The sequence below is a fragment of the Dipteris shenzhenensis genome, chromosome 24 (assembly GCF_047967505.1).
Source record: "Dipteris shenzhenensis isolate YYH24624 ecotype China chromosome 24, Dip_SZ_1.0, whole genome shotgun sequence".
Lineage (NCBI taxonomy): Eukaryota > Viridiplantae > Streptophyta > Polypodiopsida > Gleicheniales > Dipteridaceae > Dipteris > Dipteris shenzhenensis.
Window position 1 is genome coordinate 21,809,129 of NC_141619.1, and position 17,418 is coordinate 21,826,546.

The following is a 17,418-nucleotide window of genomic DNA, read 5'->3' on the forward strand; positions in this document are numbered from 1 at the left end:
CCCGTCATGCATGACGAACAGGCTAGACAGCAGCCTAATACGGAGCATTTTGTTAGGAGGAGCACCCGTGTACAACGGCCTCCTGACAGGTTTGTTCCAGGAGCCAATAATGTGGCTGATTTTATCATGCTGACAGATTGTGGTGAGTCTTCCAGCTTCAAGGAAGCTATGGGAAGAACAGAGAAAAGGAAGTGGGAGAAAGCCATGCAGTCAGAAATGGACTCCTTACTTCATAATGATACATGGGACTTGGTGCAGCTACTTGCAGGCAGAAAGGTTTTGCCATGCAAGTGGGTTTACAAAGTCAAAGTGGATTCAAATGCTTTACCGAGGTATAAGGCTAGATTGGTTGCCAAGGGATTTAAGCAGGAGAAGGGCATTGACTTTGATGAGATCTTTTCCCCTGTAGTCAAGATGACTACTTTGAGAGCAGTGTTAGCTCTTGTTGCTCATGAGGACATGGATTTATGTTAGATGGATGTGAAGACTGCTTTTCTTCACGGAGATCTCCATGATGAGATCTACATGAGTCAGCCAGAGGGATATGCTGTTAAAGGGAAAGAGCAGCTTGTGTGTAAGCTCAAGAGGAGCTTGTATGGACTCAAGCAGGCGCCAAGAGAATGGTACAAGAAGTTTGATGCCTTCATGCAGCCCCAAGGGTATCATAGGTGTGAGACCGATCACTGCTTGTACACCAAACGGGCAAAGGATGGCAGTTTGATGCTACTCATTCTATATGTGGATGACATGCTGATTGCCAGCAAATCTCAGCAGGAGATTAGTGCTTTGAAGAAGCAACTGCATAAGTCTTTTGACATGAAAGACTTGGGTGATGCAAACCATATTCTTGGTATGCGGATTATTCGTGACAGGTCCAAGGGACTTTTGTTTCTGTCACAGAAGGAGTACATTGACAAAGTACTGCAGAGGTTTAAAATGGAGGGGGGGAAGTCTATTAGTACCCTGCTGCCTCCACATTTAAAACTCAGCAGTAAGGACAGCCCCAGATCAGATGATGATAAGGCTGAGATGGCCAAGGTTCCGTATGCATCTGCAGTTGGTTCTTTGATGTATGCCATGGTTGCCACTCGTCCGGATATTGCTTTTGCGGTGGGAGTCATCAGCAGGTATATGGCAAATCCAGGCAAGCGGCACTGGGAAGCAGTGAAAGGCGTCTTGAGGTATCTCAAGGGTACCAAAGACTTGTGCATATGCTATGGTAGGCAGGATGTATTGGTGCATGGTTTTATAGATTCAGACTATGCAGGGAATGCGGATAACCGGAAGTCTACTACCGGTTATATTTTCACATTTGCAGGAGGTGCTATATCATGGGTGTCTCGGTTGCAGAAATGCGTTGCACTGTCAACCACTGAAGCTGAATATATTGCAGCCACTGAGGCTTGCAAGGAAGCAATATGGCTTACTCGGCTGGTGGGAGATTTGGGCATTACAGGAGATATACCAGTTTTGCATTGTGATAGTCAGAGTGCTATCATGTTGGCAAAGAATCCGGTCTTTCATCAGAAGACCAAGCACATAGATGTGAAATATCATTTTATCAGGGAGGTACTGGAGGACAAGCAGCTTGAGCTTGTGAAGGTGCACACTGATGATAATCTTGCAGATTTGCTCACTAAGAGCTTGCCTACAGAGCGGTTTGCACATTGTCGCCGCATCATGGGATTAGGATGAGACCATTCTTATTTTATGGTCTTGTATACAGTAACTGTATATTGCTGTAATTTTTATTCTTTTCTCCCCTTTAGGCACATTGGCCTTTAGGTGGGAGGTTGTTGGGGTAAAGGCACATTGCCACCCTTTAAAATGTTATGACCCCTATGACTGTCTTAAGACAGTCATAGTTAAGACAGTCATAGGGTGAATACCTAATCCTAATAAAACCTTTGCGTTTGTGGTGTGGCTCAAGACATTCTTACACACCCACACTCCTTGTGTCTCTGTCTCCTAACGTTCCACCCCCTTCTTTTCCCTCACACGGGATGGTGAATGAGAGAAATCTGGAGGAGGAGGAAGGAAGAGAAGGGGCTGAAGAGGCAATAGTTGAATCCTTGTTGTAATAGCGAACAACAAATTGAAAAATGAATTTGCAGTAGAGAACTTGACCATGTAGCAAACCTGAGTGTTGATTGGAGCCCTTCTTGCTGAGGTACTTTGTTTTAGAGCTGAGAACCTTGCTCTGATGCCATGTTGGAAATGAGGATAGAATCACTCACACCTCACACTCTCGATCTAGCTCAAACAACACTCAAAAAGACGGAGAGAGAGATAGCAAAAACTCAGATATATTCCTCCACAATAGTGGGCAGACAAAAGCTCAAGAGATGAGCGTACACAACAGCCAATAGATGCTATCCAAGATCCAGAGTCTTCTCTTCTCCCTGTGCACTTGCCTGTGTAAGGCTTGTTTGTGCAGGTGATGAGAAATGAGGGGGGGAGAGGGGGCCTTATATAGGATTGATGGGCTGTAAAAACTGGTCGGCCCCCTTCTGCAGCACCAACCTCCTAGGCCCCAACACCGACCAGGCTGGTCAGCCCTTTGGAGGCTAAACTGGCCGGCTTGGGCCAGGCCTATATACAGGCCCATGTGCTCAACACATGGGCTGCTGGCGCAGTCCACAGGCCCCACCTATTGCTGCTCCAAGAGTCGCCTAGGATGTCGCGCCATTCCCTCTTGCTGTGCAGGTTCCAGCCAGGTAGGTGCTTTGCCCTCTTCTTCCCCTACCCCCCTATAGTCTCATGCTCCCTTGTCCCCTCAAATCGGGGGCTCACAGGTGGGGAAGTGACTTTTCTAACATGAAGCACAAAATGAAGGACAAATGAGCCGCATGACAAAAAGTCCAAGTGAATGACCCCAACTGCAGTAAGGCTTGAGATTGATGGTGTCAGCGATGACAGAGGTGCATCAAGCAGCCATAGAGGAGGATGGTTGAAAATCATCGAGTGATTCAGCCAATAATCTTGGCAAGAACTTCGTGCAAAAGTGTGGGCAGTGTCTTGTCATGAGGACGTGAATTCTAACATAATTGAATCTACGCATGAATACCTTGGACCTTGGTGGCACGAGAATTTCGAGAGTCCTGATACGTGTAACAGGCTTGGGGAATTAATTCCTAGTGATCCCAAGTAAATAGTGCATGTGTTGGTGCATTAATTGTGCCTTAGTTTTTTGGTGATCCAGAAAAGTGAAAAAATCCAGTTGCTATTTTAAGCTTAAAATCACCCAATTTTGTCCAGGGGCCAAAAACAATCCAATTGAGGTGCAACTGGGGGCCAGGTCAGATTAGTTGCAGGTAGAAAAGCATCCAGTGAGGACCAAAAACAATCCAATTGAGGTGCAACTGAGGGCCAGGTCAGATTAGTTGCAGGCAGAAAAGCATCCAGTGAGGATTACGCCCAATTTTGTGCAAGCAGGGAGCTGCCAGGTGGAATTGCGCTAGGTTTTCTACTATTTTCAAGTTGGTCTAAGGAAAACCTGGCCGAGGCAAGTTCATTCTGAAGGTTTGCAGGCTGTTCTGGAGCAGGATTTGCATAGGCGATTTCATCTGGGGCTAGATTCTAGCTGTTCCAGGTGCCAGGACGATTGCATGCTGGGTTGAATTCTGTTGTCTTGGGTGCCAGTGAAGGGAGGCAATTCTATCAAGAGATGTTTGCTGTTCCGGGAGCCAGACTGTTGTGCGATTTTCTTATGAAGACGTTTTCCACTGATTGCTTGGCCTGGTAGTTGGACGATTTGGCTCTGGGGTTGTACAAGTGCTCTTGGAGTGTGCCAGATCAGGGGCTATTTGATCTATAGCAGTTCGGCTTGTTTTGGAGCTCCTACAGGTTGTATAAGTTGCTTTTTGGACCTCTGGGCTGTGTTTTTGAAACCGGATCAAAAACCTTAAAACAAATGTGTATTCATCTTTGAAACCCTAAAAACGAATCACTGTTGGTAGAAACACAGGATTCGCAACAGATACTCACCAAGATAGATTTTGAATTTCATAGAGAACAGGGAAAAACATCTAATAGCTTCATTTGACGAGCAGTAACAACACATTTTTTCTGGGACTCAAAACGAAGTGACGGAGGAGGAAGAAAGAAAGTTTATTAAAGTCTTTGGAAGACCGATGGGTCTATGAGATTGTGAAAATCCTGGTACAAACGAGTTGTGGTGGAGCTACTAACGAGCATCCACACCAATGCAAAATGCAGAATGGTAGTACTAAGTACTAAGTACAACATAGTCATGCCAGTGGTCGACTATATATCAATCTCATCATCATCATCATCATCATCATCATCATCAGGACATCAGGGTGGATGAGGCAATGGATGCATGAAATTGGTGATAGAGTGCTATCGGCCACTCACGGGTGTGGCCTTGGCACGTCTCCTGGTCATAGCTTTGCGCCTAACAAGGGTTACAGTAACCCCTATCGGTCAGGCTCCGCCGACTCTAAATAGGGAGGGGATATCCCCAAGTGTAATTTGTGTGTCAACCCTCTGTCTGAGCTGTTGGGTCACTGGCTCTGGGTCTCGCTCATGTCGAGGCCTCGTCTCGTTGGGGTCCATGTGATCTGGCTAAAAAAACTCCATGATAGAGCTCTGAGAGGGATCAACCAAGGCAAAAGTCTGCTCTTGTCTCTGTGCTCAAAGTATCCTCTCGCGGTGTCTGAGTACCTCATGAACAAAGTCTGCCAAACACCTCTGGTTTGGGTAGGAGAGGAATCGGGCCAAAACCTCATAGCTATCTCTGACGAGGCAGTAGAAAATGCCCTGGGATCTCATAGTAAATAGGATACCTAAAGATGAAGTGCTCCTCTGTCTCAACCTCCTGCATGTCACATAATGTGCATATGCGCCTCTCCTTGGGAAGGCGCTCTGCTCTACCGCTCTTGATACGAAGTCTATGTGAAGAGAATTGAAACTGTCCGAGAGAGATCCTCAGTAAGTGGGTAAGTACACCTGTGTGTATTCTGGTGGGTCAATGAAACCCTCCTTTGTGATATGTAAGCAGTGATCTCTATAGAAGCTAAGCTTCACTGGGAGTTCACTTTGTCTCAACCAGGTCCGGAATGTGTGTAGCTGTTGTAAGAGATCCTCATGGACAACCTGGTTGATCTCGTGTGATAGGAGGGGAGAAAACGGAGCATCCTTGTTTTACTGGATGGGATGGAGTCTATCCCTATGGAGCCTCAATTGTGCAAACCACCTGTTTGTGCGTGCATATCAACATCTCTGGTCCCCTCTTGTTGAAAGTGCCATCGAAGAGGACAGTGCTAGTCATGGTAGCCTGTGTGCCCAGAAGTGTAATCCCCATACTCCCTGTATAGATACGTGATGACCTAAAATGTAGGATCTAGTTGTAATGGGGATGACCCCCAAACTCAGCCTGAATGATGTGAGGAACGGATGGCTTATTGCCGTGAATCATCCATGATAACATAAGAACTTGTAGCCGCTCCACGCGAGCCCACTCTATATCCGACAAGTTTGGCCCCCAATAGGGGTTGCCATACATCCCCGCTAGACAGACCAAGGAGTCAAAAAGCAGTCCCTTGGTCTGTGGATCCTGAAAGTGCGAGTGGAAGCACTGCCTCTCTAGTCTGGGCAATGAAGCATATCCTCTGCCTAAGCGTGCTTGCATCGCAGGTCTCATAGTGAAGATGGGTTCGGAGAAGGCAACCCTAAGAAACGTGTATGATCAAAACTATCTCAACACCTGACCCATCAAATGTAAACTGCTCCTGGCGCATGACGGTTTGAGATGTATTGAAGATCATAACCTTGGTTTTACCTAGCCTTCAAACATGAGACTCACAAAAGGATTGTAGTGCATCAAGGTGTCTTTGGAGCCCCTCTGCTGAGGAGGACAAAAGAGCCACGTCATCTGCTCAAAGCAATATGCTGATCAACATGCCCGCAAGAGAGTCCCCCCGATGTCTGCATCATTGTCTCAAGCTCGTTAATGTAGAGGCTAAACACGATAGGTGATAATGGACGCCCTTGTTTGATCGCAATAGTGCTCATGATCTCATCTATCCACCCAGATCTTGCTTGGACTCTGCTTGAAAATCTCTCGTAAAGTGCCATGACAGCCCCAATGATCTCTTGGTCATAATCGTGTCAAATGCCTTGCAGAAATCCACAAAGAAACAGTAAACCCTATGCTTCCATGTCCTCGCCTCCTCGATGATGCACTTGAGCGTGAGAATGTGGTCCATGGTTCCATGATCACGTCGGAATCTAGCTTGTGTTGCTGCTCCTCGACACTCCGCAACTTTGCTAACCTCGGAATCAAGCACTAATGCATAACTCTTGGACATGAAATGTCCAATCATAATGGTCCTGTAATTCTCTCAGTCATGGGATCCCCCGCCTTGTGAATGGGTGAGATAGTGTTAATGGTCCAGATGCGTGGAAAACCCAAACAAACAGCTTCTAAGATTGGGGCTAGGAGGTTAATCCCATATGCAATGAACTTAGTGCATAGTCCCTCATGATCCTTTGCTCGACCATTATGAAGTTTCATTGCGGCATCCTTTATCCCCCCCTTAGTGAAGAGGGTGCAAGATGTGGGGCATGGCATTTGTGAGAGATTAGGGATGGGGGTTGATTTGGGATGTCGTAAAAGGTGCATGCATAATTATACCATACCTGAGTGTCAGTGAGTGGTGAGGTGGACCGTCCCTCTAGAAATCTCCGCCAAAAGTCCTTGGAGTTGTTACTAAACAAAATGTTAAGTCGTTTCTCCTTGTTCTGGCAAACGAAATCTAGTTTCTTTCTACGTACTAGTCGAGGATACTTGCATATAGCGTCTGTGGTTCACTTGAAAGACTGTTTTTGGTTTCAAATATGAGGTGATGGCGTAAAGCCTTACACTCATCATCGCACCAGCTATTACAGGGTACTGTCCTAGGGGGTGGTGGGCGAATGGAGAGGGTGGTGTGAGGGAAAGCGTGAAGGGTAGCCTCGTGTAGTGAGCGGGTGACTAGGGTAGCACGGTCCTCTAATAGGGGCATGAAGTCAATATAGGCGAGCAGTATGTACATACGGCTAGAGTAAATAGGTGAGTGGTTGTGGTCGAAGTGTATATAATGATAAGTGGAGTAAGAACTCAGTGGGGTGGAGGGTGCTGTGCGACGGGGTGTAGAGATGCTAAAGAAAAGGTGCGTATAATGAGCCCCTAGAGGGAGAGTTGCTACAGTAAAATCAATGACGCGAGATGGGAAGGCAGGGGATCCCATGATATAATCAACAACGCTATAACCTCTCCCATGTGGAAAACATGTGAAACTACCTGAGGTAGGCCATATGTCAAGACCATTATAAATAATGAGATGCATCCTGTCGAGGTCTAAAAGGGCCTGCTCGTAAGATGTGACTGGACCTCATCTGTCAGTTGAACCTGTAGTATACATGCATCCTCAAGGTCAATGTCTGGCAGTAGAATGGAATCATCCTTGACGTCGAGGAGTGGTACGTGATGGGCGCCTGCCCTCGCTTTGAAGTCCCCAACTAGGAAGACTTCTCTGCAGCTAGAAAAGTCTACAATGGATTGACAAAGAGCTGCAAATGGAGATGTCTCATCCTCAACTCGAGTATCTCTAGCAAAGTGGGAGGTCTCAGGAAGGAAGTAGCATACTGCAACAAACAGATCTCGGGTGTCCAAGTGTTGGATCTGGATCCAAAGAAACCTAGAGGATCCAAAGAAACCTAGAATGTGCATCTCTCAGCTTTAGGCAGACTCCCATGTGTACCCGTCGTTGACTACTGGTAGTTGGCGCTTTGGACTTTGATGTGTCTCTCTGTAAGAGACTATGTCGTGACCTGTGTAGGAGTCCGAGAAGTTCCTTGGTTCTGACCATAAGGTACCATTACAATTCCATATGGTGCAGGATAGGGTCTCGGATGTCTGAGTTTCATAGACCCCGCTTCCCTATGTAGGGGAGGGGGTTGGTGCCCGACGGGGGCCTGTAAGAAGTCATCCCTCTCATACCACTGCCCACTTCCCCTCCTTCCGGGCCTAATCCCAGTGCTGCAAACAAGGAGCGCTCCTCATCCATGGAGATCACTGGTGGCTGATCTCGTAGGACTGACTTGTGCCGTAAAGTTGTAAGTTGTGCCTGAGCATTATGAAACCGTATGATCAAGGGCTACTCTCGGTTGGGGTCTCTCCCCACCCGCCATGCCCTCTCGATCTTGTGCTCAGCCACACCTAGAGTAGTGGCCATGAAGGCGGTCGCATCTGTCATCGGTGTAGCCTCAATGTGCGGTATCCCACAAACTCTGATGTTGAGAGCCTTGTTGGCTCTGTGCTGCTGCTCCATGAGGGTAGTCGAAACGGTTACCCTTGCGCGTTCCCGTTTGGCCACGTCAACCCATATGGAAGTCTCCTCAATTATAGATTGCATGCTCGCAATTTGTACGTCAACAACCAGGGTGCTCCCTAGGACTGTGTATGGTTGTGACCTCCTGCCGGAGCTACGAGATATCCAATTTGAGTCCCTGAATGAGACCAGCTTGCTCTCAAATGGCACGAGCCTAATTTTGTATGACGTGGATCTGCTCCTGGTTGAAGCAAACCTACTCCTGTGCGAAGCGTGTCAGCTCCATCTCGCACTCACAGATATTGTGTACCTCAGGCCTTTGGTGTGAGCCCGTATGTGTCCTAGCGGAAATTGGAATGGCTGTGACATAAAAGTATGGGGATGAGGCCGGAAGCTACGCAGTGACTGGGTGAGCTGGGTGAGGTACGGAGATGACAGTGGCATGGATGAGGCAATCCCAACGGGATGTGGGAGCATAGATTGACTCAAAGGGAGAGGGGAGAGAAAGGTCAAGGCGTAATGTGGAGCAGTGTGTGATACCTCCGAAGTAGGTCAAGGTGTAATGTGGAGTAGTGTGTGATACCTCCGAAGTAGGTATCATAATCGGTGCGAGAGCTATAACTGGGGAGGAGGGGATTGTGACAACCTCCCTATCCCAAAGGAAAGGGAGGGGGCCAATGTCATGGGTATGTCGCTGTCTGTCATGGGTATGGCACTGACAGTAATCGTGGCTGGAGATGTAGATGTTGTAGCTGGAACTGGAATTGAAACTGAAACTGAAACTGAAACTGAAACTGAAGCAGGAGCTAGAATGGAACTAAAATAGAAGCTGAAGTGGGGGCTGAAGTGGAAGTAGAGACTGAGGCCAAAGCTGAAGCTAAGGTGGATCCTGCCTTTGCCTTGCTGTCAACCCCAAGTCCACTCTCGTTGTAGAGTGTGTTCACATCCTCAAGTTTCAATTGTGTTGGCTTTTTTTTTTTTGGGTCGTCTTTCTTGGATTTGTCCGTCTCTTTATTGCCTTTGCCCATGTTCTTGGACTGACTCGATTCCTTTTGCACAGGTCCTAGTGCGAGAGATGGAGTCGGAGTGGGAGTACGAGGTCCCCCCCATTGTGGGAGGCACACACATTACGGGGGGTAGGTATGGAGGAGGAGCAAGAGCGGGGGAGGCAGAGGAACAGAGGAGGTAGAGTTTCCTGGAAGGAAGGTGTTGCAGGGGGAAAGAGAGCCGACCGAGAGGGGGGGTGCAATTGCAGACAGAGGGTGTTGATGGTGGAGTTGTAGGAGGGGGGCAATGCCAAGAAGGGTTGTGGAGCTGGCCGGGGAGCTGTAGACGGGGGGTTGCAAGCGGGGGGTAGTGCCAGAGGTGGAGCAATCAAGAGGGTGGAGCAACCAGGAGTGAGGGTAGGGTGGGGCTGTCGCGAGGGTTGGGCGGAGCTCCAGGAGGGCGAAGCAGTGGGCAGAGGCAGTAGGTGGGCGAGCAGAGGGCAGCGTACGGAGCAACAACACAAAGAGGTACAATCGCGAGGGAGAGGTATGGCCGGCCGCAAGCAGGGAGAGGTACTCACGAGAGAGAGAGAGAGAGAGAGAGAGAGAGAGAGAGAGAGAGAGAGAGAGAGAGAGAGAGAGAGAGAGATTCCATGCAATATGTTTGCAATATTTCACAAGACCTTCGTGATAGAAATTGGAGAATACAAACTAAAATCTGAAAGTCAAAATTGTAGAACTTATCTCAAATATTCTTTGCGATAGAACAGAGGGAGAGAAGGAGACGTAGCACGCTTAATGCTACGGCCCAAAAATAAGGGTTGGACCCCCCCGCCCCTTGAAGGTCTTTATTGCCATAGAATAATACTTTGTACAACTGGCTTTGCAAAGATCATGAAGCTGAGTACAACTCTTAAATGATATGGGAGCCCTGAGACCCTTCTTTTATAGACTTGGCCTAGCTTGTGCTTTTACAAAAGCTAAACTCACTTTTTAGGCTACTTTTTACGTAAAGCTATTTTCTTCATCATTAAAGTGCTTTTCCTCCATGTGGGGTGCCTTTAATGGACATTTTAGCACTAGTGGACCCTCCATACAAGTAGGGGGGGCATCAATTTTTAATTTTTTGCCTTCTGCCCCTAAGAATCACTAAGAAAATGCATGTTGCAAGTAGAGGAAACCACCAAGTGATGATTTACACATTAAAAAAATATTGCCAATAATATGGCATACATACAACTCCCCTTTATAGGACCACTCAAGGAAAAAATTGATTGTCAATCACTAAGGTTGACTAACAAGGTTGACTAACAATTGAACCTTATAAGACGTTAGCTAAAAATGGTAAGTTTCAAAGCGTTAGCCAAATGCATGCATTTTAATCTTGGACTAATCCTAGTCCCTTGTGGGCATTCCCATAGTTCTCTTTTACCAATGCAAAACAAAAGTAAAACAATTCTTATTCTAGGAAACCAAAGTCAACTTTCTTGACCATCGTCAATGTAATAAAGATTCCTCTTTATGTCTTGGGAGAAGCACCAATTTAATGACATTCCCTCGGCTTCTAATCAGTTGTCCTCAATTGAAAAGATTCTTGATACAGCTGTAAAACTTGAAGATACCTCCTTTCTTGGCATCAATGGCCTAATAGTTCTGGTACTTGGCAAGATACCTCAGATAAATTTGCCTTCTTCTTTGTGTAGTACGCAGTATATTTGCCAGAGGATCTTCTCCATCTCTTCCATCTAAAGTGGATCTTGGAATCTGTTAACTTTTGATTGTTGATTAAGATCGGTCTTGTGGCTTTCTCTGCTCCTTTTGGTCGACTACCCTTCAAGAGTACTAGGCAGCCACACGTCCCTCTTTTTGCATCTAAAGCACTTGCTTTTCGCATGGAGATTCTTGCTTTTCTTTGGCATTTTTAGCTCTTTAAGAGCACTGGGCTCTTCTCTTTCTTGACATTTCCTACTCTTTAAGAGCACTAGGCAACCATGTACCCTTATATTTCTTGGCAAATCCATGCCCTTGTTTCTTGTGGCTTGACGGCTTCTCCTTTCATAGGCCTTGACTCTTGCCATTTATACCAGTGGTGGAAGGAAAGTGTTCCAAAATAGTCATAAGACTCTAATAATAGAAATCCATCAAATTTTCCATACTCTGGTTATCATCTTTCTTGCAAACAACCTCAATAGTTCAGTAATAAGATGGGCTGCTTCTTTGTTTTCCCCTCAGCTTATATGGCTAGAAATAAGGAAAAATGTGTGCCTAACCATGCAAATGAGATCCTATGGACACAATACTTTGCATGAGACTCAAAGTGCATGATATTAGGGCCTATTTCAAAGTTTTGTAGCCATTAGAGACATACACATTTGATATATGCACCTGGATGCATGTTTTTTGTCAACCATGTATGACCCATGGCGAGAAATAAGAAAAAATGTGTGCCAAACTATGCAAAAGATATTTAATGATCAAAATACTTTGAATGGGATCTAAATTAGGTGTTATTATGCCCATGAAAAGTATTATATCCATTGAAGTCATGCATATATGATATACAGTGTGCACATTTGAATGCATGTTTTTTGTCACTCATGCATGACCCATGATGAGAAATAAGAAAAATGGGTGCCCAACCATGTAAAAGAGATCCAATAGGAATGATGCTTTGCATATGCCTCAAAGAAGATAACATTAGAGCTCATATAGGATATCATGCCCATGGGATGCATGTGTATACGGTAAACGCACCTGGATATCATGCCCATGGGATATCATGTGTATATGGTAAACACACCTGGATGCATGTTCTTTGTCACTCAGGTGCATGGCAAGAAATAAGTAAAATCGTGTGGCCGGCTATGCAAATGATATTTAATGGCCATGATACTTTACATGGGATTAAATAAATTGACACTAAAATCCAGGTAGAGTATCCTTCCCATCAGAGAAAAGCATGTATAAAATTTACACCTCGATGCACGTTTTTGGTGCGCATGCATGACTTCTAGCAAGAAAGAAGAAAAAATGCATTTCCAACCATGAAAGTGAGATATGATGGACATGATACTTTTCATGGGCCTTAATTCAGGTCATATTAGGACCCATGTAAAGTATTGTGTCCATTAGAGAGACAGACATACGGTATACACACCTAGATGCGTGTTTCAATGTCACTCATGCATGATGCTTGGTGAGAAATAAAGAAAAATGCATGCACAACCATCCAATCGAGATTGGATGGGAATGATACTTTGCACAGGTCTCAAAGAGGGGCTTGTGAAAAGTAGTGTGCACATCAAAGGCACACACATATGATATATTCACCCGCACTCCAATGTTTTTCATTGTTACTCTTGCATGATCCATCATGATAAATAAGGAACTATGAAAACGAGATCTGATGGGCATGATACTTTGCACAAGACTCAAATAATATGATAGTAAATCCCATGAAAAGTATCATTCCCATCAAAGACATGCACATATGATATATGCACCAACCAAATGCGTGTTTTTTTAAACTCAAGCTTGACACATGGTAAGAAATAAGAAAAATTGTGAGCCCAGCCATTCAAATGAGATGTGATCATGAAATGATAATTTCATAAGACTTAAAGCAATTGAAATTAAGGTCTCTACAAAGCATCGTGTCCATTGGAAACATGCACGTCTAATATATACACCCTGATGCATGTTTTTTGTCACCCATGCAACAAGGAAAAATGTTTGCCCAGCCATGAAAATGAGATCATATGGGCATGACAATTTGCAAGGTTTCAAAAAAAGTGCGATGAGAATATACAAAATATCATCCTCATCGTAGACATGCACATATGATATTGCACTTGGATGCATATATGTGTCACTCATGCATAGCACATGACAAGAAACAAGGAAAAATGTCTGACCAACCATGCAAATGATATTTTATGGACATGATACTTTGCATGGGCCTTAAAACCAATGAGAATGCAAAGTATTGTGCCCATCAAAGACATGCACATCTAGTATATGCACTCAGATTTGTGTTCTTTGTCACTCATGCTTGATGCATGGCAAGAAATAAGAAAAGATGTGTGCTCGACCATGAAAGCGATATTTGATTGGCACGATACTTTGAATTGGCCTCAAATCAAGTGATATTAGGGCCAATGTGAAGTACCCTATACATTAGAGACATGCATATATGATATATTCACCCGGATGTGTGTTTTTTATCACCCATGCATAACCCATAGCAAGAAATAAAGACAAATGAATGACAAACAACATATTGCTCTCCATTTAAAATGTTAAGATTTTGAATTTTTTTTCTCAAAAGTAGAACTATTTACAAGAAGGTGTGGCTTGAGCCACACCTTCAAAGGAAATTTGATTTATTTTATCAAATTTAGAAATATTTACATGAATGTGTGGTTTAAGCCATACTTCAAAACCAACATCTGGCGCAGGCCATATGTTATATTTTTCCATATTTAAAATGTAAAGATTTGAAAAAAGTAGAGCTATTTCGAAGAAGATGTGGACCTTCAAAGAAAATTATCAAATTTAAAAATATTTATATGAAGGTGTGGCTTAAGCCATACCTTCAAAAAAACATATGGCGCATGCCATATGTTATGTTGTTCCCAATTTAAAATGTAGAGATTTCATTTTTTTTTTCAAAAGTGGAACTATTTAGATTAACTTCAAATGAAGCATTCCATTCAAGCAAATGGCACATGGATATTGTGTGATTTGCCTGCATGCATGCGTGCCATCGGCACAAAGTGGGTTTACAAATTGAAGTGCATAAACTTATGTGCATCAAATAGATGTGCGGACTAGTAAATAGACAATGATCCAGCCAGATATAGAAACCACCAAAAAAATATATTTCCATCCAAAGCTATGGACACAATACAAAAGAGAAGAATACCATAGAGCTCGACACACGACAGCTCTGTAGTACATCGTGTGCATCTCTACACTGCTTCGTGCAATGTAGTCTCTCGCTTGACCACCTATCATCGTGCAGTCTTTTGTAATAGCTTTGCCACCTATCACTCGGCAGTGCACCCATGCAGATCATTAAAATTCAAGGTTGGCTTGGAGGGACCATCGTGCTAGTTCTTGGTGTGATAATGAGACACAATCTATCATTTTGAACACCGCCGCAATGCAGTCTTTTACCTGACCACCTGTCATCGTGTAGCCTTTTGCCATAGCTTTTCCACCTGCCACTGGGAAGCATGCCCATGTAGATCATAGGTTGGCAAACATCGCCTCAGCGCAGTCTCTGGCCTGACGATCTGTCATCGCCCAGAATTCAAAATTGTTGTCTTGGAGCAACCACCGTGCTGGTTCTTGGAGTTATAGCTCCATTACCTATTTTTACGTATTATAGGAGGGGGTCTATGATGACCATCACAATGGCAATCAGAAGGAGATCTATGACAGCTACCGTGCTGGTTCTTGGAGTTATATATTTGTGTACCAAGGAAAATGTATTTCCCTATGCAACTAAGGAAAATGCAATTGACAATATGGCCCTTGAGAGGTTCCCTTTAGGCGCAAGGGCTATATTGACATGCCATATCTTGTCCAGTGGCATCCTGAATATTGTATAATGCAAGTCGATACGGCCCTTGCCCCTAGAGGGGACCCCTCAAGGGCCATATCGTCAATGGTATTTTCTAAAAGTTTTTTGTATTCTGCTATGGTAGCACTCACCTGTGCGTGTCCTTGCTATTAAGGATACAAAACTTATTAAATTTCTCCCTTTTTTCTTTGCTCATATTTTTCTCAATCCCTTTTCCTTGGGGGACCTCGAAAATGATATGATAATCACCTTGGTTATGCCAAGCGTGTGGAAAATTAGGATCCATGGATGCAAGAAACTCTATGATATATACTATTGACCTTGCACAAGACATACCTCTACCATTCTTGCTTCGTGTCTTAATCTTTGCCTTAAAATTCCCTTCAAAGTTTTGATAAACCGTTGAATGAAAACAGCCAAGGATTATGACTGGTGCCTTCAATCCAACCTCATCGACTATGTGTACAAGCAAGTGCACTTGAGTTGTTAGCTTTGAAGTGGGATTGCTATGTCAGTTCTTGTCAAAGCCAAGGGAGAATCACATGAATTGTTTTTGGAACTTAAGATTTCTTGATGCGTAAAAATATTAAACTATTATTTTTACAATATTTTTTTAGAAATGAGGCAAGAAGGGATTTGAGAGTACCATGATGCCTGCTAGTTTCAAGCAACTCATCGATCGGGCTATCAAAGAAAAAGACCGTCGAGCACGATAGCAAACTATCACTCTTAGTGGTGATATGTTAGAGTTCAATCAAGGGAAGAACCATACACCGAATTTTTACCATGTGGTAAATGGTGATTGCAATGAACTGTCAAAGATAGTTCCAAAGAATGAGTACACATCGGTCAATGCAGATATACCATGTGGTTTTAATGTTCTAGGATCTACATTTGACGAAGTTCCTTACAAGGCGAAGGAGCTAATGAGTCTTCTTGAGCAGTTCATGATGATAACAACGACAACACTTTGGCATGTAATTTTTCATTCAAACCTATAGTCCGGGGCAGTGATGAGTATCATCAATGAAAAGTGTGCTGGATGTGACCATCTTTACTGGTAAGGGCTCCCTACATAACGCCAACATGTTTTTTGGTTTGATGTTACTGTTATTGTTTTATTCTGTTAATAAAATTTAAAGTTATTTTTATTACATGATGTAGGATGAAACCTAATGTGAGGTAGATGAAAGGACATCGATTCACCTCTGCTACACAGAACATTTCAGTTGGCTATTCATCTGTCGATGGCAAGAAAAGCATAGGTCATATCAATTTCCCTCTGTTTGCTACTTTCACTTTAGATCATTCTATTATTCCGGATGTAATAAAGAAGTCGAGGCATGTGACAATGGAGATGAATGGGGAGATAGTTAATCCTTATCATAACCCACAACTCCTGGTATGGGCACAGTGATGATAGCATGTGCCTTGAAAAAAGGTTAGAATGTAATTGTATTTGAGAAAGATCCTATTCAGTGTGACTACATAAAGAAGAGAGTGATGGCAATTCACCAATTGCCTGATGAGCATCACGAGATTGGATTGAAAGGTGGTTAGTTTGATGCAGATTCAGTGGTAGCCTGTGTGCCCCAACTGCTAGAGATATTCAAGCCTGGTTTTACTAATGCAAGCGAGCTAACTGACACTTGGGAGAAGGAGGCTGAGAAAGAGAAATTTATTGAGAAACCCATACAACAAGCTGAGAGTCAAGACTGAAGAGGGCCATACAAATGATTTAGATGATACACATGGCAGATTTGAGTAGACTCTAGTCACGTGGACTTGTGCTAAAAGTTTTTTGAATATGCATGGTTTGAATAAATAAGTGTTCCCAACACATTTGATAATCTCTATGCTTTGCACATTTATTTGGTGATATTTTATGTTCTTTCAATAGTTTATGTAGTAGTGCAAAGTTTAATTTGAATAGTAATAATGAAGTCATGCTAGTGCGTGTAACAAGTTATGATGTGTCATGTAGTTTTTTAAAATAAAACACTAGGTTAAAGAAACTAAAAAACTTGTGGACTTCTTGATTTCTCCAAATAGATTGATATTATGTGATGTAGTCAAGGTCCTTATTTTGTTGTGGACACAATGTGCAAAAATTTCTTGAATTTAAGAAGTTTAGAAATTTAGACTACTTAAAATATGGCACATTTTGAAAAATGTTGTATTTTTTATAAATTTTTGAGGGAATCTTTAAACGGGTACCATTATGGAGCCAAAATAGATGTTACACTATTTTAGGTCATGTTAGAGAGGGACTCTTTCCTTTATCCCATATTGCTTGCCTCATAACCTTGAAGAAGGGGTAGTCCTCCATATTTATCCTCAATTTGTAGCTAAACACTCTTTACAAGTAGGAAGGGGTCAAACTCTTGGGTAGATGTGATGGACACGCAATTCCTTTACTTCATAAACATAAGATTTCTTAAGAAGAAAATGATGAGATGACTTGTTGATGGCACACAATGATAGCAACAAGTAGATACTTATTGGCTAC